Source organism: Delphinapterus leucas, chromosome 13 (genome assembly GCF_059928025.1).
Source record: "Delphinapterus leucas isolate spDelLeu-1000000601 "Yukka" chromosome 13, BTC_Dleu_Yukka2, whole genome shotgun sequence".
NCBI classification, from domain to species: Eukaryota; Metazoa; Chordata; class Mammalia; order Artiodactyla; family Monodontidae; genus Delphinapterus; species Delphinapterus leucas.
Window position 1 is genome coordinate 52,974,406 of NC_143141.1, and position 24,755 is coordinate 52,999,160.

Below are 24,755 nucleotides of genomic sequence, written 5' to 3' on the forward strand. Positions count from 1 at the left end.
TTCATATAACAAACCACAGAGAATAAACTACTAGGAAGAATGAAGTTTCTATGAAAAAATTGAGGAATAATATTTTTTTATCCCAGATTTTCACAAAATCCAAAAGAAGAAATGATTTACTTTGGAATAGCTTAATTTTACTCATCATTTTTTTGGTAAATCCCTTCTACACATTTTTCAAAGCCAAGGTATCTTTACTCCCTTAAATGAACAGGCAAATTTCTGTTTTGCCTGTTTTGAAAATGACACACTATCCTCTAATCCATCTTCCTGGAATATTTCGTGGAACTGCTACCTGAAATGCCACAAAGCTCCAATTCTAACAAGAAGATAAATTAAATGACTGAAAGGCTAGGTATCGTTAGGAATGCAACTTTGTCTAAAGAGGTTGCTCAGTTCCAAGACTAAATGGCAGTAAGGAGGAAAGATGGAAGTAATATGTAGTCTTGGAAACTAAGGATTTTAAGGGTTTTAAAGGAGGAAACAATCCAGTATGTAGATACTTTATCTTGTTAGAGAAACAGCCTACAAATTATAAACCCTGGAAAATGATAACATCCAGACAACAAAATGGCTTCTCTCTTGAGATGACACCTGTTGAATGGAAAATATCTTGAGTTTATTTGTGCCCTGTGGTTTGTCTATCATAGTTCTCTCCTTATTTCTTCTTTCCCAGGAATGTTGCCATGTCTTTCAGCTTTTAAAGAAATAAGATTTTAAGTAACATTTGCTGATTTTTAAATATTGATCACTTTGCTTTTAATACATTGCTTGGGCCAAACCACTAAATTTGTAGTCCTGATCTAACTATAGGGGCTACCTATTTGAAATCTCTTCTCTACTCTTTGTTTTCACATGCTTATTCATTTACAGAACACAGATTTATCAAGCAACAACTAGACCGATGTAAAGAATATGACTCTTATTATTAACTTTTACTTTATCTTCCATTACTTTATCTCAGTTCTCTCTTTTTCTCTAATGATCACATTATTCTGGTCTAAGCATATATCTCAAAAAATTAGTACTGTCTTATAATATTTACTATTTAGGTGTCTTTTTTTAAAAAAAAAATCTTTTTACCTTGTTGCAATCTAGCTGACCTTCTTATGATTTAGATGAATTGACATTTCCATTTCTCTTCCGTGATCCTATTACCTAGCAATTTTTTAGAGGCAGTGTTGGCAAAACACTAGTAGAGTGAAAAGCATCCTGTGATGGAATTCTGTAATCTAATCTCAGTCCGCCCTCTCTTTATCAGGTAATGATGATGGGGGTGGCTGTGGGGATTGGAAAGAGAGCAGAGCAGTCATATAAAAAGCTTATTTAAGGGCTTCCCTGGTGGCACAGTGGTTGAGAGTCCGCCTGCCGATGCAGGGGACACGGGTTCGTGCCCCGGTCCAGTAGGATCCCACATGCCGCAGAGCGGCTGCTCCCGTGAGCCATGGCTGCTGAGCCTGTGCGTCCGGAGCCTGTGCTCCGCAACGGGAGAGGCCACAACAGTGAGAGGCCCGCATACTGCAAAAAAAAAAAAAAAAGCTTACTTAAGAATGTATTTGCATTTAAATTTCTCCTTTAGGGTACTTTTGTTAGTTCTAGTATTATTAAATAGGTTTGGTTTGATAATTTATCACTAGTTATTGTATAAATAATATGTGTGATCAAGTCATCTTAGAAATGCATGATTGGCTCTGTCAGTGATGAGCAGATAATCATTCAAAAAAGAGACACCTCAGTGATTAGCATAGATGACAACTATTTGATAAATTGATAGCCAGGTTTCATAACCTGCCTCATTAAGTAGCAGCAAAAATTAATCTGCAGAGATGTTTACAAGTGAAAAGAAGTTAATTGCTCATAAGACTTTTTAAAATTATCAGAAATATATGTTATTAAATGAGACAGTCCCCTTGTATATCCCTCTCTGAATTGTACAGAAGCATGAAACAAAGAAAAGAAAAGTTGCAATCGAGGAAATTACTTTCAATTGTTTCTCATTCCTCCCTAAGCCATTTGTTGCTGCCTGGGCATCTTACTTCTCATTCTTCTGTGTAAATTAGAAGCTTAGTAACCAGCAGAGAGTTTCAGATCTGGGATTAAGATTCATTGATCCATTTGGTAAAAGCCAGCCTGTGTTATTAGTTCACTGGAACTTAAACTAGAATAGGAACCCTTGCCAGAAAGTCCCATTCTAACGAAGACCAACGTTGCCCCTGTATTTCTAAACCTTTAATGTCATGTATTGGATTTTTTTTAAATAAATGATGGAATTGCTAATAAGTGTATTTAAAGGAGGTTGTTATTATATTTTAAATGAAATATAAATTTGAAACAGTAGGATTCTCTTCTCAAGTGAATTGTTTTTAAAGCAGCATAATTAGATTTAGTCATAACTAAACTCACTAAGATGATAGTCCTATCCCAATAAGGTTTCGTTCTGTAAGCTTTATTGTTGTCTTCCTTCCCACTCCGTATTAATGCTTAGTCAACCCAAGGACCTTCTCCTGCGTTCCAGCTTTTACCTGTCTCATAAATTACTTTTATCTTTCTGTTAACTCTTCCTACTCTTTTCTTTCTGCACACTTGTGAGCCTCTCTAAATACATTTAAGTCAGTTTTCCCGGTATTGACTCATCCTGCCACACACCAAAAGCCTTTTTTTTTTTTAAATTGGAGTATAATTGCTTTACAATGTTGTGTTAGTTTCTGCTGTACAACAAAGTGAATCAGCTATATGTATACATATATCCCCTCCCTCTTGAGCCTCTGTCTCACTGCCCCCCCCATCCCACCCCTCTGGGTTATCACAGAGCACCAAGCTGAGCTCCCTCTGCTATACGGCAGCTTCCCACTAGCTGTCTGTTTTACACGTGGTTGTGTGTATATGTCAGTGCTACTCTCTCAATTCATTCCACCCTCCCCTTCCGCCCTTGTGTCCACAAGTCCATTCTCAATGACTGCATCTCTTTTCCTGCCCTGCATATAGGTTCATCAATACCATTTTTCTAGATTCCAAACATATGTGTTAGTAATACGGTATTTGTCTTTCTCTGTCTGACTTACTTCACTTTGTATGACAGTCTCTAGGTCCATCAGCATCTCCACCAATGACCTAATTCTGCTCCTCTGGCTCTCTGAGCTCTACAGGAAGGCCAAAATTCACCAAGTTATTCTGGAAGTTAAAGGTGACATGTTTTCAAAGACTGTGAAAATCAGCCCAGAGTGTGTTAGGGTAAATGACATCAACTCTGTGCTTCATCAGCTTATTCTTAAAACTGCTGGTCCTCTGGGTAGTTAAATACTAATGTGGCTTATCAAGGACACTTGTCACCAACCTTTGAGTTCTAATACAGTAAGCACAGCATTTCATTTTTTATTAAATCAGCATATGAGCTGAACCATGCTGTGTAAACCAGTCACTCTCAAGAGTAAGAAAAAATGTTTCTAAATTCACAAAGAGGTCTTCTCTCAAATCTGCTGAGTAGATTTAAAAAGTTAAAAGAAGAATGAACAAAGAAACCTTTTTTGTTAATGAAATTAAACAAAGAGTAGGAAGAAAGTCTGAGAGGACTTAATTATCCTTATGACAATTCCCCATATTTCCTGTGTACCCCATTTTCCTCTAGGTGAAATCCTTTTAAATAACCAAACCCAAAACTTATTAACTTACAAGGGATTTTTATAATAAATACAGGAAAACCCATGCTCCTTATCTCTGCCTTGGTTTGGCCATTTTTAAGGAAAGATGCATACTCACAACATAATTTGATAGTCTAAGAGATTGCTTCAAGATGGCGGCGTAGAAGGACGTGCTCTCACTCCCTCTTGTGAGAGCACCGGAATCACAACTAATTGCTGAACAGTCATTGACAGGAAGACACTGGAACTCACCAAAAAAGATACTCCACATCCAAAGACAAAGGAGAAGCCACAATGAGATGGTAGGAGGGACACAATCACAATAAAATCAATTCCCATAACTGCTGGGTGGTGACTCACAAACTGGAGAACAGTTATACCACAGAAGTCCATCCATTGTAGTGAAGGTTCTGAGCCCCACGTCAGGCTTCCCAACCTGGGGGTCCAGCAATGGAAGGAGGATTCCTAGAGAATCAGACTTTGAAGGCTAGTGGGATTTGATTGCAGGACTTCGACAGGTCTGGGGGAAACAGAGACTCCACTCCTGGAGGGCACACACAAAGTAGGGTGCACATGAAGACCCAGGGGGGAGGAGCAGTGACCCCATAGGAGACTGAACCAGACCTATCTGCTAGTGTTGGAGGGTCTCCTATAGAGGTGGAGGGTGGCTGGGTCTCACCGTGAGGACAAGGACACTGGCAGCATAAGTTCTAGGAAGTACTCCTTGGCATGAGCCCTCCCAGAGTCCACCATTAGCCCCACCAAAGAGTCGGGGAGGCTCCAGTGTTGGGTAACCACAGGCCAAACAACAAACAGGGAGGGAACCCAGCCCCACCCATCAGCAGACAAGCAGATTAAAGTTTTGCTGAACTCTGCACACCAGAGCAACAGCCAGCTCTACTCACCACCATTCCCTCCCATCAGAAAACTTGCACAAGTCTCTTAGATAGCCTCATCCACCAGAGGGCAGACAGCAGAAGCAAGAAGAACTACAGTCCTGCAGCCTCTGGAACAAAAACCACATTCACAGAAAGATAGACAAGATGAAAAGGCAGAGGGCTATGTACCAGATGAATGAACAAGATAAAACCCCAGAAAAACAACTAAATGAAGTGGAGATAGAAAACCTTCCAGAAAAAGAATTCAGAATAATGATAGGGAAGATGATCCAGGACCTTGGGAAAAAAATGCAGGCAAAGATTGAGAAGATGCAAGAAATGTTTAACAAAGACCTAGAAGAATTAAAGAACCAAACAGAGATGAACAATACAATAACTGAAATGAAAACTACACTAGAAGGAATCAATAGCAGAATAACTGAGGCAGAAGAACAGATAAGTGACCTGGAAGACAGAATGGTGGAATTCACTGCCATGGAACAGAATAAAGAAAAAAGAATGAAAAGAAATGAAGACAGCCTAAGAGACCTCTGGGACAACATTAAATGCAACAACATTCGCATTACAGGGGTCACAGAAGGAGAAGAGAGAGAGAAAGGACCCGAGAAAATATTTGAAGAGATTATAGTCGAAAACTTCCCTAACATGGGAAAGGAAATAGCCACCCAAGTCCAGGACGTGCAGAGAGTCCCATACTCTGCTTTAATTTTTGCCAGTTTGATTCCTATGTGTCTCGGCATGTTTCTCCTTGGGTCTCCTTGGGTTTATATTCCATGGAGACACAAAAGACCCCAAATAGCCAAAGCAGTCTTGAGGGAAAAAAAAGGAACTGGAGGAATCAGACTCCCTGTCTTCAGACTATACTACAAAGCTACAGTAATCAAGAAAATATGGTAGTGGCACAAAAACAGAAATATAGATCAATGGAACAGGATAGAAAGCCCAGAGATAAACCCACACACCTATGGTCAACTAATCTATGACAAAGGAAGCAAGGATATACAGTGGAGAAAAGACAGTCTCTTCAATAAGTGGTGATGGGAAAACTGGACAGCTACATGTAAAAGAATGAATTTAGAACACTCCCTAACACCATACACAAAAATAAACTCAAAATGGATTAGAGACCTAAATGTAAGACCAGACACTATAAAACTCTTAGAGGAAAACATAGGAGGAACACTCTTCGACATAAATCACAGCAAGATCTTTTTTGATGCACCTCCTAGAGAAATGGAAATAAAAACAAAAATAAACAAATGGGAACTAATGAAACTTCAAAGCTTTTGCACAGCAAAGGAAACTATAAACAAGTCGAAAAGACAACCCTCAGAATGGGAGAAAATATTTACAAACAAATCCAATGGGCGAAGGATTAATCTCCAAAATATATAAACAGCTCATGCAGCTCAATATTAAAAAAACAAACAACCCAATCCAAAATTGGGCAGAAGACCTAAATAGACATTTCTCCAAAGAAGACATACAGATGGCCAAGAATCACATGAAAAGCTGCCCAACATCACTAATTGTCAGAGAAATACAAATCAGAACTACAATGAGGTATCACCTCACACCTGTTAGAATGGGCATCATCAGAAAATCTACAAACAACAAATGCTGGAGAGGGTGTGGAGAAAAGGGAACCATCTTGCACTGTTGGTGGGAATGTAAATTGATACAGCCACTATGGAGAACAGTATGGAGGTTGCTTAAAAAACTAAAAATAGAATTACCTTATGACCCAGCAATCCCACTACTGGGCATATACCCAGAGAAAACCGTAATTCAAAAAGACACATGCACCCCAGTGTTCATTGCAGCACTATTTACAATAGCCAGATCATGGAAGCAACCTAAATGCCCATCAACAGACGACTGGATAAAGAAGAAGTGGTACATATATACAATGGAATATTACTCAGCCATAAAAAGGAACGAAATGGGGTCATTTGTAGAGACATAGATGAATCTAGAGACTGTCATACAGACTGAAGTAAGTCAGAAAGAGAAAAATAAATATTGTATATCAATGCATATATGTGGAACCTAGAAATATGGTACAGTTAAACCAGTTTGCGGGGTAGAAATTGAGACACAGAAGTAGAGAACAAATGTGTGGACACCAAGGGGGGAAAGTGGCAGGGCATGGTGGTGGTGGTGGGATAAATTGGGACATTGGGATTGACATATATACACTAACGTGTATAAAATGGATAACTAATAAGAACCTGCTGTATAAAAGAATAAATAAAATTAAAAAAAATAATTTGGTAGTCTATACATCAAACTGCCATTTAGGAACAAAAAAGTTCAAAGATGTCAACTAGTTAGTTGTAAGTGGTAGACATTTGATTGACAAACATGGTATAAATGATTCTAAAGATGAGTTTAACTTAGCAATCTAGAATTTTAACTTGTCAATTTAACCTTTTCAAGAAAAGAAACGAGATACCATAATATCACCAACTATAATCAGAAATTCAGTATTTAAAATTCCATTTGAATATGAGGTCCTGCCTTGGGGTTTGGGTTATTTCAACAATTTTTTCAACAATATTCATGGAGCATCTGCTAAGTGCCAGTTATTCTCCTAAGCACAGGAATATGTTGGCAAAGAAGGTAGAGAAGTCATCTACTTAGTGAAATTTAAGGAGGGAGTTGGATGTTGACAACAAATTAGCAGTTTATTAGTTTGAAATTGTGAAAGATGCTTTAAAAGAAAGTGAAGGGAATTATAGGGGAGCCCAACTTAGTAAAGTTAAGCCATGAATCTCTGAGAAGGTTATATTGAATCTGAAATTTGAATAACAATTGGAAATAGCTAAGAGAAGAAGGGGAAGAGAAAGGGTCAGTATTACAAATTTGTACCCTTGGGTGCAATCAAGAGGTTTACTTAATGGATCAGTGATGTGTTCAGATATTACTGATACCAGGAAATCCAACTTTATTGGTTATGTGAATAAATAGTTTGTACTCTGGTGGACCTTGTCTCAGAACTTGTTTCCCAACTCACTCTCTCTAACTGTAACCATCTAGGAATTATCATTGGACTAAATGGTGTTCATATTTTATTCAATATTTTAGGAATACAGTTAATGAAGAGCGCTGTCACTAGATGTAAATCTATTCATGCATATGCCTAAATCTGTCTGTGTATCACCAGGATGTCTGGTCACTTCATTCAAAGCTTTGATAGTCCTTATTTTTTGCCTTATGACACGGAATCACTGATTTGAAGCATGTCTCTCTCATTAAGTTGGTTAGATACTGTGCTGCTTTTAGACAGACTCTTAAAGTTGCCATGATGTGTTTTCTTTGTTTAATGTGGTGACCACATAAGCAACTAGACTATCTATAAACTTCTCAGGAGTAGCAACCATTCTTTTCTTGCTGTTGTAACTGGAAAGTCTGTCATAGACTCTTCAGTGAGTGGGAGACATTCCATAAAAGGGTGTCAGATAAATATGTGAATAAAAGAGGGATTGCAAGGCGTCTGAAAAATGGTAAGAGAACAATGTCCTGCTGTTTCCAGACTATCAGGATTAGTTTCAATGAATATCCTGAATTTCGATGTAATTGAATGGAATTGAAGGAGCATAAAATTATAATTCCAAAGCAATGGCACTCCTCAGAGAATGCCCTTCTGTCAGAAGCCAGATATCAGAGTTGCTGCCAACTCCCTAATGGGGAGCATTTCTGGAAGATGTTTTCCCTGTCAGGATACAGAAAAACCAAACCCTGGTTTGTATATAGGGCAATAAAGTACAGCATTTGGATGTGCTCCAAGTGGCTATGACAGAACCAATATACACATACACCAGGTTCTGAGCGTTGACAGAGCTGAGGCAGGTCCTCCACAGAATGATGACCTCTAGAAGGTCATCAAAGAGATTGAAGATAAGGCCATGTTTGATGGTGATTGTAAGCAAATCACAAATACAGATACATTATATTTAACATATGGGTAGGTTGATACCAGTCCTGTGCAACTTAAAGGCAATTCTAGTACATTTTTTCTTCATAATCAGTCTATTTTACTTCACTGTGTTATGAATGGTCTAATTGAAAATCATGTCCAAAAAAAAGTAGTCTTCCCATCTGTCACGGCTGGTTCTTCTCCAAAATGGTTTACTCAGCATGGACCTTTAAATCTGTAGGGGGTGAAAGCAAAAGGCTGCAAGAAGACAAAACTACAGACTGTTCTTATATTTAGCTCCTTTAAGATCAACTGAAAATTTTCATTGTGGTTAATTATCTAATCACATTAGGTTTCACTTTTTCAGGACTTGTGCTGCATTACCCAGGCCCCTAGTGGATTTGATATTTATTGTCCACAGTGAGTGTTTTGCAAAATGTTATAAAATAAAGGTATTCATTTCTTAATTCAGAGCCTCCTGGGAGTTCATAATGGCACTGATCATTTTAAAAGTAATCGAGTGTTTAAAAATATCTTGAAAATTAACAGGACCTGTTTTGTTTTTTTTTAATGCCATTAAGAGCAATCACAGATTCCCTGAAGAGAGGCTTCATAGGACCATGCACTTCAGCTGTCAACTATTTCTTCATGCTGTTCCTGTAATTTTAGCCTTTAGCACAAGTAACTGAATTGAGCTGAACTTGGCATTCATTTCTCCTACCTTAACAGAAGTTTTCTATTTAGGTATGAGTAAATAGAAAATGCAAAGGTTAAAAAAAGTACATATTTTTAAAGGGCAGCATGTTCCTACATTGTTAAGGAGACACAATGAAACTGACTGCCATTAGGTCTCTTCACCTTCTTTCTAAATGGCTGGGGCCTGAGGACACTGGGAATACTGCCCCTGTGAGAGAAAAAGTTCAATTGATACCAATTAATTAGAAGTGAATTTTCTTTTTTCACATAAAATTGTTTTACTATCTCTTTTAAGGTTACTTTTTTTTCCTCCCTGAAATCCACTCTAAATGTTACAAATAGGATATATTTTAAAATATATGAGGAATATCAAGCAGATTGCCTTAGCTCCGAATAAAGGAATCTTTCCCCCATTCCTGCACTGTCTCATTTTCCTTCCTTACATAAAGTCTATTGCTTTATTAACAATACTGGAAAAGTTATTCATGGATAAAGGGAGTATTACCTGGTAAATGTGAAGAATCTTTGGATGAATCAGACCCTGTCTGATTGGGTTGGCAACTTGAGGCACCTGTAACTGTCCCCTTTACAAGGAGTCAAGGAATCTTAACTCTAGAAGGGACTTCAGGCATTTTCTCTACCAGATCATTGAGGCTCAGTTTTTTCAACTATAAATTAAAGGTCATGATATCTCTCACAAGAGGAATAGACTAATTGTGCATGTAAAGCATTCAGTTCGTGCCCAGCCCCTGGGAGGCATAACACTAAGTGGAAGCAGATGGAGAAACTAGAGTTAAGAGGTAGACACCGTGTTCAAGGCCGCCACTAGATCCCATAGTTCTCCTGCCTTGCCCAGGATTCCTCCCTCTACCTGAGCCCACCCCTGCTTGGGGATACATGCCTGACTCAGTGGGAAAGAGTAATTGTCATCCCATTTCCACTGCAACTTGGAATCATAAATACTTGAAGTTACAAGAGCGTTACTAAAACCCCCTCTAGTAGCCATCCAGTGCAGGGGTAGCTCCCTGACAGTTTGTCACTACCTTCTGCTTGAATGCCTCAGCTTGGGGGCTTTTAAAAAACTGTTTGATATACTAGCTATCTTAATCTTATTCAGCTGTAATCTTACCATGACTTTTGCCCTTTCATCCTAGGTTTGCTGAAAAGAGAGAATAGCTCACTCTCTCTTCTATAAAACTCATTATTTGAAAAAATAAATAAATATATGTATGTGTCTAACGTACTATGATCCATCAGCTTTCTTGGCAGCCGGATTCCATGACTGGCTTGCACTGAGATCACCATTAATTGACATTTCTAAGGTCTTTTGCAGCTGTATTACCATTAAGCCAAAGCTTCAATATTTTTCATTTATATAGTTTATGTTTTAAACCTTCAGTGCAGAAATTTCTAAATTTATCTCTGACAAATGATATTTTGTTTACAATGATCAGTCTGGTCGGTATTTTTAATTTTTTTAAGTGAATTTTGATGATGAGGGATTTTTTAAAATGACATTTTCATTAAAGGAGTCATGATTAAATAGAAATTGGGAAGAACTGAAAGATTTTATGTAGAGATGTATCTATCTCTAGGAATTAGTATAATTATAGATATATACATTTATATATCTATAAAGATATATATGTATATTTAGATACAAATTTTAGTGATGAAATATAACCACTATTGTTATTTGATATATTTTACACCACCTTTTCTTAATGCATGTTTTGAGAAAGTTTTGTTTACATAATTTTAATAATAAATAATTTCACTTTTTGCTTGGCAGCTGTCTGAAATTTAATTATCTTAAAATTACTTTTCACTTTGGGGGTCATTTTGTAAATTTATGAGGCATGCCTTCTGTTAATTTTATCAAAGCCATCGATAAAACTGTTGAACAGTATAGTATGGGAGATGTATGATAATACTGGTTATGGGTATTCTGAGTGAGGCAGGGGAAAAACGGCAAATCTTATGCAGTGTGAGAAAGAGCTTGGAAAGTTTCCTAGAAAGGGAATAAGCTGTGGTAGAAATCAAAGTCGTAATGTACAGCTCAGAAAAGGAAATACGAAAATGGCATCTTGCCACTGCTGGTTTACCCACTGACAGCGCTGGTTTGAGGTGTAAGCCACACGCCACCAACATTCCTGGGTAGCATGAATGCCTGAGTTTCATTAGCTTAATGTAGAAATCACTAAGACGTCTGAAATCTGTTGCTTTCAAATGCTTTCTGGCAGTGCTAAATTAAGGAAGTCGTTTGAGTACGTTAACTATGCTGTAGTCTACAGAATATTTGATTTATTAGGCTCTGACATGAGAAGATTGAATACTGCCGAAGAGAAGTAAATTGTTAACTGTGTGTACAAGTATAGTGTGCATGCTCTAAACTGCCCAAAACAATGCAAATGTTGCTTTACTCGTGCATGCAGTGATGTGCACTTTCCTTCTTATCTTCAAAATCTGACAAAGGTCAGTTGTCTAGGCAAGTGCAACATGCAGAAGTAGGCTCAAGTTGAATTGGCTTTTACAACAAAACTCTCAGAAGGATAGACTAACTGCCATTTCTCAGTCAGTCTTTTTGTGGTACTTTCCCAGTAGTGGAAAACTGTGTCAGAAGATATAATCAGCTAGAATCATAGTGACATGAACTATTGGAGGTGAAAGGATCCGTAAGAGATCATTCTGCCCAAGACTTTTAATTCTACAGTTTAGGAAAGAAGCACTGTAAGAGATTTATCCAATGTGTAAAATAGGTTATTTTCAAGTAGTACCAGAACCCGTTTTCTTCCCTCTCTTAACCCAGTTTTCTTTTGTCAGGATTATTTCCTCTGATAGAGGAACATAACATTATTATGGAAGGTGTGGCCAATGTACAATGGAAAGTGATGCTTAAAATCTCATTTGTTTGGGGTCTAAGGGATCTCAGCCCATTTGGATGATAATGGATTCCTTTTTCAGTGTTAGCAGCTGTTCTCTTTCTTGTTTCTTCTGCTGTTATAATTATTATTATTATTACTCACCTTGTGCTAGCTGGTGGTGGTGAATTTGGATGGGAAACAGGCAGGTGATCCCTGGGTTCCAAGTGCCTTCCTGAGTATCTTCTAGTACAGTTCAAGACTGAATGATCAGAGCATACCACATTCCGTCCTGGTTATTTCGTCCCTGCTGAAATTCTTGCAATATTGTACTAAAGAGACTTAACAATAAGTCTCTTTGACTTATTGTAAGTCTCTTTGAATCTTTGTGATTCAAAGTTTTAGGCAAATCCAAATTCATACTGTTAAATGATAAACTGAGGCATATTAAAATTTTTAAGAGTTTCTTTGAGCAAAAATATATTCAAATTTTGCAGTGCCAAACCAGAAGTGGTTAGGAGCCATGGAAAAGGTTTGTGTACAGAAAGTGCAGAAGCACAAAAAGGAAATAATTTGATTGGCTATAGCTTAAAGCCTAGTCGACTGTGATTGGCTGTCCTTAGGTTTCAACTTCTTAACCTTGAGGCATTTACAGATGTAGGTTTGGGTTTGCTTAAGGAGGCTGCTATAGCGTTAGAGCCACCTGAGTATAATGACCTCCTTGTTTAATTAATTTAAAAATATTCATTCCACAACTTGATTGACCCTGAACGAATCACATGAAAAGGAAAATGAATAGTACCTACCCTCAGGTTGCTTATGACCAAGAACATACAAGACAATGGAAATAATTCTAAGGAAAAGTAAGCAAATGCAAATGAGTAAGTTAAATACTGTGGGGTTAAATCTGGAAAGATCCTGAGTAAGATGAAAAGTATACTGAGACTAAGGCAACTTCAGACCTCTTCCTAAGGGAAGGTTAACCCTAAGTTAGCCTTTGGGGCATTACCAAGGAAAGCCATGACCTTCCATTAGAATAAAGATCCAGAGTCATCTGACTTCCACAGTAAGTCCACCCTCCCACTGCCTAGTCCCTTCCCAATCCAGACTTGGATCAGAGTGTCTGCCTGTGGGGAGTTGGAGATGGATGCCTGTGTAGCTGATCTTTTGCTTCCGTGTTAGACTTTGATGATAAATCATTACCTTGGGAGAAATGATGCCCGTCCAGGAGGAAAAGCTTCCTGGCCATCGGCTATTTCAGATCTGGCATGCTGCATGCACTTAATAAACATCAAAGAAAAATAAGTGATAAAGCCCAAGAGAAAAGTTTTCTTCTTGTTTCCCTGTCCTTTTGGAGAAGGGCAGTCTAGTTTTGGCCTTATCATTTTTCCAGTATATACTGGTGTACCTTTCCCCTCACATGTCCCAGGGTAATTCACAGCTAAATGGAATCTATAAAATTCTTGATAGATTTTCAAAGACTGTCGATACTTAACTGCTATTTGCTATTTTTCACTTGATAATATCGTAAGAAAATGAATCTCCTTTCAAAATTAAAATCATGATTAATTTTTAAAGGCAAATCAACACAATGGAAGTAACAGAGTAATGAGAAATTAATTTAGCAAGAAGATATTGCGTGCCTACTCTGTACCAGGCTTTGTGTACTAGTGATAAAGGTTCCTGATCTTCATTGAAATATGAGTTATAGGACTTTCTTTTATAACCCTCTTCTTAACTAATTCTCTTAGTTCTGGTCAGAGATTGAACCACTCTCTACTCTGCCCGTACTGAAAGTCAAGCCAATCTTCCCAGACATTAACCTCAAATAAATCCCAACTGTCCTCTTTTGTAAGTGTGAGAATCAGCTCCCTATGTCACCTTCCCAGACTCTAACGTTTACCATATAGAAATATATGCAATTCTGGGCTCTGCAGAATCTGCTTTTCAGAATCTACCTCAGATCCAGTGGTCAGAAGACTAAATAACTTCTCTGTCTTGCCTTTAATAGTCCTTGCTGTGATACATAGGATCCTGCACTAGCTCAAAGGCCCATCTAAAGTCATTCCTACAGAACACATCTATGGCTCCAGACCTTGGAATCTCTGCACCTCCTCCTGGCAAAGGTCCCTTTGATCAATTGGCTGACACTGGAACATATTTACTAGTTGACTGGTAAGGCCAAGGAGGTTGGTTCTACCATTAGGTTAAGCTTGTCTCTTTCACCTTGCATTTAAAATTAGTATCTCGAGCTAGTTTCTCTTGATGGGCATTACTCTCTTGGATGCCATTCTATATTATTCTACCTCGTTTCCACAGCCAAAAGCAGATTTTCCTCCTGTTTAAAAGCTTGAGTCCCCTTTAGACCTCTCACTAAATTCCAATTTCTACTTTCAGTTTCCTTGCAAAACTAACAAGACTGGCATGCTCTCAGCCCAGTGAATGATCCCATTCTTCCCCCAGGTACTCTTTGGTAATTTATTCTTCAAGAGTTCCCTCCTCCCTCTCATCTTGCAACCCATTCCTTCAAACACAGCATAGAAGGTAACCACCGAGAATATTGTCACAATGATAGAACACAACTACCCTAGTAAATTAACCATATCAGTCCACCAGTGCAAAGAGGACAAATTTCTTCTCATGTAAATAAATGAGACCTTGTCTTATTCTGTAGGGTTTTTTTTTTTAATATTCATATTGTCTCTCCTCAACTTGAACTTTTTGAAGCTAGAAATGTTCTATTAATTCTTTCAACTTTGGATGGACATGTCTGATGTTCCAGACATTATACTAGATGCTGGTAATACAGAGTAAAAACCTATCCATGAAGAGTTCTCTATCCGATAGCTTAAATAAGATACAAATAAATAATCAAAACGTAGAATATTACTGCCATAAGAGAGGAAGTACAAGATCTGATTGTGGCCCCCATGAGAGAATGGTTGATTCTGGCTGTATTCTTTAGAGGACCTAATGTAATACCTTATGCTTATTAGGCTTGCAAGAAATAGTTATTGGTGATGATAATATGTCATAAGTAGAAATTCACAGAAGAGAGGAGGTAGTAAATAGTCTTTCTTAGAATTGAGATAGATGTCAAGCTTTGTAATGGTGAGAATGCTACTCGGTAATGGGTGGCTTTTATTATTAATACTAGCAATCACTTATTATAGTTATAAATTGCTACCATTTACTGAGTGCACATTATATACTGGGTACCATGCTATGTATTTTGCACATGGCACATTATTTAATCTTGACACAATCCCTAGTGCTTGGGTGTTTTTCCCTCCTTATGGATGAGAAAACAGAGGCTTATTAGTCAGACAGTAAATGGCTGAGCCAGAAATAAAACACTCTCTGTCTTCCAAATTTCTCCATTTAACCACTCTATATTTTTATCAATATAAAGATTGCAGCCAAATATGTGGAAACGTTTCCAAAACAACTACTTATTTGAAACAATTTTACCAATGCCTTAGGACTATTCTGACAGCTGGGATAGTCATGATGTGTTATTCAGTATTAGCAAAATTAAAATAGAATCTCTTAGGGGGGAAAACATATATCTATATATCTATCTATGTAGATAGATATATATCTATCTAGATAGATAGATAGATAGAGATATATTTAGAATCATTTCCCAGCAATGTGTAATATTGAATACTTGAGTAAATTTGCATCCAGTATCCAAACTTCTCCAGGCCTTACCAATTGTATAATGGTAAAGTGACAAACTGTAAAACCAGTGTTTAAATTCAAAACAGTACTTTAGTTCTTCATGAAGAGTTTAAAAAACATTTCTTGGAAGTACTTTCAGGGGCATTTCATCAGTCATTTTAAATAAAGATCTTCTTCCTATTGGATATTATCCTAGTCATTTACATTTTTTTCATTTATTATTTTTGTAAATCTGTGATCAGGGCTGTTATAATAAAACCTGTAACTACTTATAACTGTTCACTGGGAACATAAGCTTACTCTCAAAGAATTAGGCTATAAACAAGGATTAGTGTCACTAAACACAATATGGTAGAATTGAGTGTTTAAAATGAGTTACAGATGTTTTAGAGACTTACAATAAAGCATGTATTTAATAAAGAATTAAGCAAATCCGGTATCCTGTTATTATTTAGTTACACTGTGAAGATTCCTTCCTTTTCTACACTCGCCTAATTTTTTTCCAAATTGCACATTAATATTAGATTGCTTTGGTATGTACTGCCTTAATCAGAAAAGCATATGAACTAAAGCCAGCTGTGGGACTGCAGAGCATCTCAAAGATGCTATAAAGGGGACATAAACAAGACATTAAACCTCTCATTCTCTCTCTGTTTTTTATTGCCTAGCTCAGTGGTCTGTTTTATAGCCATGGTGCTCTGCCTTGCAGTCAATATTCTACCTGCAAGCTAGTCTGATTCTCGGGGAGGTAGAAAATCTTTGACTGTGGAGTTATACACAATAGAGTCTGTTTCTTTGTTATTTTCCCCTGTCAGTCTCTCTGACATTCATTTTCCATCCTCTTTTGTCCAGCCCTTCTCTGCAAACATTCCTAAGGAAGTATATGTGTGTCAGAGATAGAAAAATATATGTGGGTCAGGGAGAGAAAGTGAGTACATTGACTCCTTAGGGGTTTGCCCTGGGGTTTCCCCCAATGTGTGAAACAAAGGGTCACTTTTGAAAGTCATCCTGACAATCTGATGCCTGTCCATCTCTCTTCTCCCCTTCCTCTAAACTATGCCTTTCTCTCTCTTTCTTCTCAATAGTCATTTTTCTTCTTTTCATTTCTCTCCTCTCTTCAAACACATTACAGTGTGGACATTTCTTCTTTTAACAAACACTTACTGAATGTCTGCTGTGTGCCAGATACTCTGTTGGAACTACACCAATAAATAAGGCAGAGTCATGTCTGGAAAATATAGGAAAATGTACATTAAGCAAATGATCCCACAAATTTTTGTAAAGTCACATGAGAAGAAAGTCCTGGAAGCAATATGTGTGTGAAGTAAGGGAGCCTTATCAGAACACAATAGTCTAACTGGGTCAGGAAAGGTTTTCCTCCTAAGGTTACCTGATCTGATCTTGAATTCCCTTCACAAATTTCAAGTTCACAATCACTTTTCAGAATAAACAGCTTTATTTTGTTCACAAAATTAGGAATCAGCCATCTACTTTTATTGCTATATCTTTCTCCCTCTTTCTGTTCCTATATTATTAATAGCCCTAAATTATTATGTTCAATGGTTACCAGCATCTACCTCCAGCAGACTCTTTCTCTTGGAATTACTAGGTGCCCACATGTGAAAATCACCCCAAAAGAAGAAAAGCCAGTTCCTAGGCCAGGCCTCCGTTCTTTAGATTCTTTAGGTAGCAGCTGTATTGACAAGTGAATATTTACATGGCCAATCTAGCTTACCAATACTGAAGACCTATATTTCATGCTTCTCTTTTCCTTTGTGCCTACATCGTCTAGCCTGTTTTAGTTGACTCTTGAGATCAAGATTCCACGACTCTTGGCAGCTGCCTAGAGTCATAGAGCTAAATGATAGTCATTGAACTTGAACAATTAAAAAGAAAAGTCCTGATTACTGCTGACTCTTTCTTCTCCCTATACCCTACAGAGCTGCGATCTCCTTCTTTCCCACTTTCCATCACCTTTGTCTGGAATTAACACAAATGTTCAGTTTCAACCACTTTATTCGTTCCTCATGAATTGACCCTTCTAAAACGTGTGTGACTTCTCTGGGATATTTTTCACATCATTTCTTCACTTACACATCTCATAAATGTGTAATGATGGTCAAATATGTGAGCAAGTGTCAGAACGCAAACTGGACTGGTCAGACCAGGCAGTTTGGGGGTGGGGATTGAGATCTCAATTTAATGTCTGCCGTTACCTCATTCTATCTTTTGATGGATTAGGAAACTGTCTTGTGTGTCACATGATGGTACTTTGGAGATGAACAAGTCCCAACTTTTCATTTTAAGGATGTTAAAACTGAAGCCCAGAGAGGTTGTGTGACTTGTTGAGAGTCACATAGAGAACCAGTTCATCTTTCTCAGACTTATGCACCTTATTGGTAAGTTGAGAAGATTGAAATTGTTATTGGGTCATCCTTCAACTCTAAAAATCTATGATTCTGAATTCTACAGCAAACTCTCCAGATCCCAAGGGAACAAAGTACTGCCGAATGGCATGCTCAGTCATCAGCCATGTAGAATTATTTCTATGTCTACTATTCGTCTTTTAGTGAATGTTTCCCTTGCAAAGGACTGCATTACTTTTATTAATTGAATTAATTGAATTTTTATGAGCTAAATCTCTTAGCTCATCCCTTCCTGAACAACAAAGAATAGAAAAAGTTCCTTGTCTCCAAAATCAAGTTGTTCTAAAAACCACAGCATCAGAACTCAGTAAACCTGCACTTCACCAATGTTTGTATAAATCCACCAGCAGAACCTGAGTAGCTTAAGTATATTGTAAAGTTGAAGGGATCTTTGTTGGGAGGTTTGTTGTAATTTCCCTACATTTTTTTCCCAATCCTACTTCAAATTTTGGTGGAGCAACTCTTAGAACTGCTGCCAGTAGAGCACGAAGGAGACAATTCTGCTCACAATCTAAACCATTAAAGTAACAAGTTTTCATCAAAACTGATTCCCTCTCTTTCAGACTTACATAGTAGGAAATATTCTTATACTCTCTATATGCCTTTTAGAAGCCTCAGATAGAGTTTGTAAAATGTATTTTCTCCACCTATTAAAAAAATAATAAAAATGATCATCTTCTTCACCATTTACTTTATATTCTTCCCCTCAGCAATATAGAGGAGTTATATATATCCAAATATTTAATTAATATTGAATTGCAGAGTGTAGTTTTTTCCTAATATAACACCATCTCTAAAAATTTAATCTTTTTCTTTTTTTTGCTTTTTGCATCTTATTTTGTTAACCTTAGATAATGTCTAATATTATTGTACTTAGATTGTCTTTTAAACTAAATTTTTCTTTAGTCATTTGGTTTTTCCCACAGGACTTTGAAGGTAAAGGCTTGCTACAGCCAGAACCTCTGGTCTTTACATAATAGAAGAAGTTCTGATTGAGTCAGAGGCTACCTGGAGGAATTTTTGTCCTCTAGAACTAAGTCTGTGTAATTCTACTTTCAGAGCTTGTTGGTTAGTTTGTTTATTATTATCTGTAAAGTGTTTGTATTTATTTTTTACTTCAAGCCTGAAATGGTTTCCTTTTTTTTTTTTAAACATCTTTATTGGAGTATAATTGCTTTACAATGGTGTGTTAGTTTCTGTTTTATAACAAAGTGAATCAGCTATACATATACATATATCCCCATATCTCCTCCCTCTTGTGTCTCCCTCCCACCCCAGCTACATGTAAAAGAATGAAGTTAGAACACTCCCTAACACCATACACAAAAATAAACTCAAAATGGATTAAAGACCTATATGTAAGGCCAGACACTGTTAAACTCTTAGAGGAAAACATAGGCAGAACACTCCATGACATAAATCACAGCAAGATCCTTTTTGACCCACCTCCTAGAGAAATGGAAATAAAAACAAAAATAAACAAATGGGACCTAATGAAACTTAAAAGCTTTTGCACAGCAAAGGAAACGATAAACAAGACGAAAAGACAGCCCTCAGAATGGGAGAAAATATTTGCAAATGAAGCAACTGACAAAGGATTAATCTCCAAAATTTACAAGCAGTTCATGCAGCTCAATATCTGAAGTCATTTCCTTTTAAAAAACTATTTAAGGGCTTCCCTGGTGGCACAGTGGTTGCGAGTCCGCCTGCCGATGCAGGGGACGCGGGTTCGTGCCCCGGTCTGGGAAGATCCCACATGCCGCGGAGCGGCTAGGCCGGTGAGCCATGGCTGCTGGGCCTGCGCGTCCGGAGCCTGTGCTCCGCGGTGGGAGAGGCCACAGCGGTGAGAGGCCCGCGTACCGCAAAAGAAAAAGAAACTATTTAAATTTTTTTCATTTGCACTCCTAGATCAACCATCCCTCTTATACCCTGTTTTATTTTTTTCTGACTTTTTATTGTGATGAAAAATTTTATTATGTGACATTATAATTTATCTGTCTTGGCTCTTCCTTACACTTAAGCTCTGTAGTTTTCAGCATCCCTTGTTTATTGCTATAGTTGTTCAATTTACAAAATTTTCAGTAAACAAGCTTACTTTCACATTCAGTGAGATTTAAAAAGATACTCTTGTTTCTTAACATTTTTTCCTATACTCTAGAATCAGTTGATGTGCTATCTAACCTAAAAGGATAGCATATAATTTAGTGATTAAGAGCTTTGGAATTAGACTAGCATTCAAATTCCAACTCAGAGACATACTAGCTGTATAACCTTTGGCAAGTTACACTTTAAACTCTCTCAAAGAGTCAGTTTTGCATCTATAAAATCGTGGTAATAATAGCTAGTTATTAAAATCAAATTTAATTCAAAGATAAAATAAAATAATATTGGAAAGTATTTAGCTGGTATTTGGCACAGAGTAAGAGTTGGGTAATGATTTTGGTTGTTTTTATTATTAACCAGTAAGCTAAGCCTAGTAGGAATAATTGTCATTAACTATGCCAATTATTCACGAACTAGCATGCAGTTTCCACTTAATAGCAGTGATGTTAAACTGATGTATATTAAAATATGTTCAGAGTGGCATCTGATATATATTGGGTGCAAGTGTATATATGGAAACTTATCTATAGTTACTTCCACTGAAGTATAAACAAGTTTTCGTACCCACAAAATTGCACTTATTTTTAGGGCACTGGTGTCAACAGCCACCTCTTCAAAGAAATTATTTCTTTTGATCCATTTAGTAGCTTGATCCCAGCTGCATAAAAATAGACTTGCAGTATTTCATTTTTCTACAGACTGCTGATGGCTGCATTCCATAACTTAAGAAATCTGTCAAGAGGAAGCCTCTGAAACTCAAAAGCTTTTACAGAAACTTGTTGCATTCGCTAGCATTCAAGCTGGAATTATTTGCAATTCACAAAATATGGATTTTAAAAACATTGCGTCAATATATTGAATATGACTCTTGACTCTACATTAGATATTGACTGTTACAATTTTCATATCATAAAGGTTACCATGCAATCAGTAATTACATAGTTTTAGGATGATTTTACTATTTTCTCTTTGGTCAAATGGGGTCAATCACTCAAATAAAGAGAATATGCCCAGGAATACTATGTGTATGTGGGTGTTGCAGTGGATAATAGCAGCCTCAGCAAAAACTCTTAGTTACAATAGTGAATGCCTTGACCATTTCGCAAAAATTCTTCAACTCTCACACTCATGTCTATGAGTTTATTTATACGAGTTGGAAGTTCTGTGTGAGATTTTGGTGCGTTATTATTACTATTTAACTTTAATCACAGGACATATCAATCACAATAAAGAGAACAGGTAGGTAAAGATAATCCAAATGAATCTACCACCCAGTTCTAACATTTATCTAAGAGATTAATACTGTTTTATCTGTAACTTCAACCCCTTCCATTTCTATCCTCTGACTGGATTGTTTTGAAACAAATCCAGGACATTGCCTCATTCACCTGCAGATACTTTAATATGAATTTTTAAAACATATGGAAAAAAACCAAGCAGAAAAACTATGACCACAGTAACTTTGGTGCTATTTTGATAAGGACATTATAGCCATGACCTAGAAATGTCTTGAGTACTGTTCTTCTGGGACTCCCTACTCTCCCAGGATTCTCAGAGAACGACACAAAATGTGTGCCTAAATTCCTTCCATGCAGAACTCTCTAGAAAATGTAATTAAAGCACCCAACATGAACTTGAAGCCAAAGTGAAATCTCCCTCACAAATCTGAATCTTTATCACTGTCATTCTCAGATCTTTCTGAAAGTGAGAATATGGGGGCTGGGGAAGGAATGAGTTTACTTAGCCATCTACTGCTAGGAGTAGAAGAGGAATATCAACAATGTCCAGCCTGATCTTAGAGCCTTCCTCTACCTAAATCTGAGGCCAAAAAACAAAAACCAAAAAAACACCTGTGGCCTAAGCTAACTCCTCCATAGGGTCTGCTGTGACTCACCAGGACCCAGGTACAGGAGTGTCGATCATAAAGGAGAATGTATATTCACAAGTCTCACTACCCAAGAGTATACACTCATGCTTGTTAAGGTATTAAAACATAAAGTAGAGAATCGATAGAAATTCGGTTAATTGGATCAGTGTGGTACAGTCATTCCCCAAATGTGTTTTAGGCAACATTGGTGTTGTGGGATGCTAAAAGGTGTCTTTAAAAGGGGTGGGTCTTGGAGCCTGAAATGTGTTAATTTGCAGTGGGGATCACGAAGAAGCAGATGTGGTAGGGGATGTTTTTGAAATGTATTTAGCTGTCGGTCTTTTATCTTCACTGAGCATCTGTTAGGATTAGTGTCCCTCTTAACAGTCTTTGGGGAATGTTGATGTAGAAAATCAATATCGGAATGGGGAAAGAGACTGAATTTTTCATTTTGTCCCTTTACTAGGTTTAAATTATTTGTGTGATTGTTGCTACATTGTTGAAGTTTGGGCTGTGAGTATACATTGCAAGGAAGTGGTTTTGGAACTTTTAAATCAAATAAATCTGACAATAATTTTTCTGACACTTGAAATGGAAAAACTTTATATTCTAAGTCATCCTTCCTCTACTCATTTTATAAATCTGAGGGTAGTCCATTCTTTGTTTCTGACTTAACCTGTGGAAAAAATGCCAGATTTTTCATATAAAATAAGAATGTATAATGTTTCTCTTTTGGAAATTTCAGGTGCTTTATTTATGTGAGCCCCATTACTATGAAATTTGGAAATATAACTATCTAGAGTTGGGTGTAAATGGCCAAGTTCATGCCCTTTGCTCTGTTGCATTTCAGATGGGAAACTTCTGGAAAAGTCATTAACCCCTGATCTTCCCAGTTAGACAGTAAAATACTATGATCCTCCCAGCAAAAAAAAAAAAGAAGAAAAGAAAAGAAGAAAAAGGCAGAATATGCGCCAGAGATAGTCTAGTCATAGATTAATCAGGTCACAAGTGGGGCATTGTTTTCAGTTTTTGGTTACATATTTATTAAAGAATATTGACACACTGAAATGTGTTTCTTCCAGCTCTAAATGTCTGTGAGTCTAGAATAGCAACTTTGAGGCTGTTCTGATCAGAGAAGCATAGATTCTAGGGAATATAACTGTTATTTTCAAATATTTGAAAGGCATTCTGAGTAAGCAAAAAATGGCTTTTTTTTGTGGCTGTGAAAGGCAGTACTTGGACCTTTGTGAGAAAATATAGAAAGGAAAGTGTACAGAGATATGAATCCCTTTCTAATAATTAGAGCTTTGAACACTGCTAACATGAGAGGTGGTAAGTTGTTAGCTCTCTGAAGATCCCAGGTAGAGGTTGCATGCTCTCCACCAGAAATGTTACCTAAGAGTAGTATTGACTGGAAGTTTGGGTTTCATGACCTTCAACTCTATTCTTCTTCAGTTTCTACAAACATTTTATAAATTACAGTTCTAGCAGTAACTATCCCAAATACATTGAGGAACATTTTGAGAGTCTGATAAAATTATGGATCCTGTCTCCACAAAAATGCACAGATGCACACAAAAAATGTGCACATAATTTTGAAGATTCTTGGTCCCCTTGAGGCTTATTTATACATCCCAGGAAAAGAATCTGATCTTTAATTTAATTAACTTTGCAATTCTGAGTAATCACTTAACCCATGCAGGCCACAGAATCCTCATAATTAATGTGTAGTGATGAGAGATCTTTAACGTAGATAGATCTTTCCATTCTTATACACACACGCACACACACACACACACACTTATGTATATTTGATGTTCTGTTCGAAGGCAGTTGTTGAGTATAAGACCCATCCTCAGGTAGGACAAAATGGAAATGGAAAGCAGGGGTCTTCTCACAATTTGAAAAATTGAATCCTAGCGAATAGAGGCAATAAAGCCTCATTTCCCTGTTGGTTTAGACATAAACATGTTCTCAAGTTTTGATTTCCAGTTTTAATTTTTGTCTATTTGTAACAATAAAACAAGAGCACAGAAGGTCTGTGTGGGAGTTAGACCTGAGTGAAAGATGAGGAATGCCTTTTGCAGTACAAGACAATTGGAAGGCATCAGTGACTGGGTGAGTCCATCTTACAGCTCATTAGCACTGCCCTTAATTGGCAGAGATCATTGCTGAGTTTATCCATATGAAGTAATTATACATACATACATACATATGCAAACATACATGTGCATATAGAAATGGAAATGATTTCCTTTAAATCGATTTTAGGAGGAGAAATAGAGACCAGCATTTCCTTACTATTATAATATAGGTTTGTTTTATGCTAGCCCTTCAAAATGTGGTCTATCTTCAATTCACACAAGACTGTCTTTTTTTTTTATTTTTTTATTAAAGTGTAGTTGAATTACAGTGTTCTGTTAATTCCTGCTGTACAGCAAAGTGATTCAGTTATACATATATATACATTCTTTTTCATATTCTTTTCCATTATAGTTTATCACAGGAAGACTGTCTTTAGTAATTTCAAAAATACCATAGGGGATAATTCTCAGTGTAGAGCAAAGGAATTAAGTAGAAAAAATTAAGTAGAAACTTCATTAGCTCTTTCGAATTCCAGTCCATCAAAGTAAAGAAGTTTTTTGAATAACCTCCTGTTCTG

At 37.1% G+C, this 24,755-nt stretch overlaps 1 protein-coding gene across 4 annotated transcripts in view; it reads left to right on the forward strand.

Annotated features, from left to right (window-relative positions):
* Positions 1-24,755, forward strand: part of LOC149747754 (neurexin-1-beta) — a 546,613-nt gene that overhangs the window by 67,082 nt on the left and 454,776 nt on the right. For 2 of the 4 annotated variants that reach the window (XM_022573880.3, XM_022573879.3), the window contains exon 1: positions 1-24,755. This exon is cut by the window's left edge; it is cut by the window's right edge and continues 16,731 nt beyond it. The exons of the other annotated variants lie outside the window; for them this stretch is intronic. The gene's annotated coding sequence lies outside the window, so the exon portion shown is untranslated. 4 annotated transcript variants of the gene reach the window in all.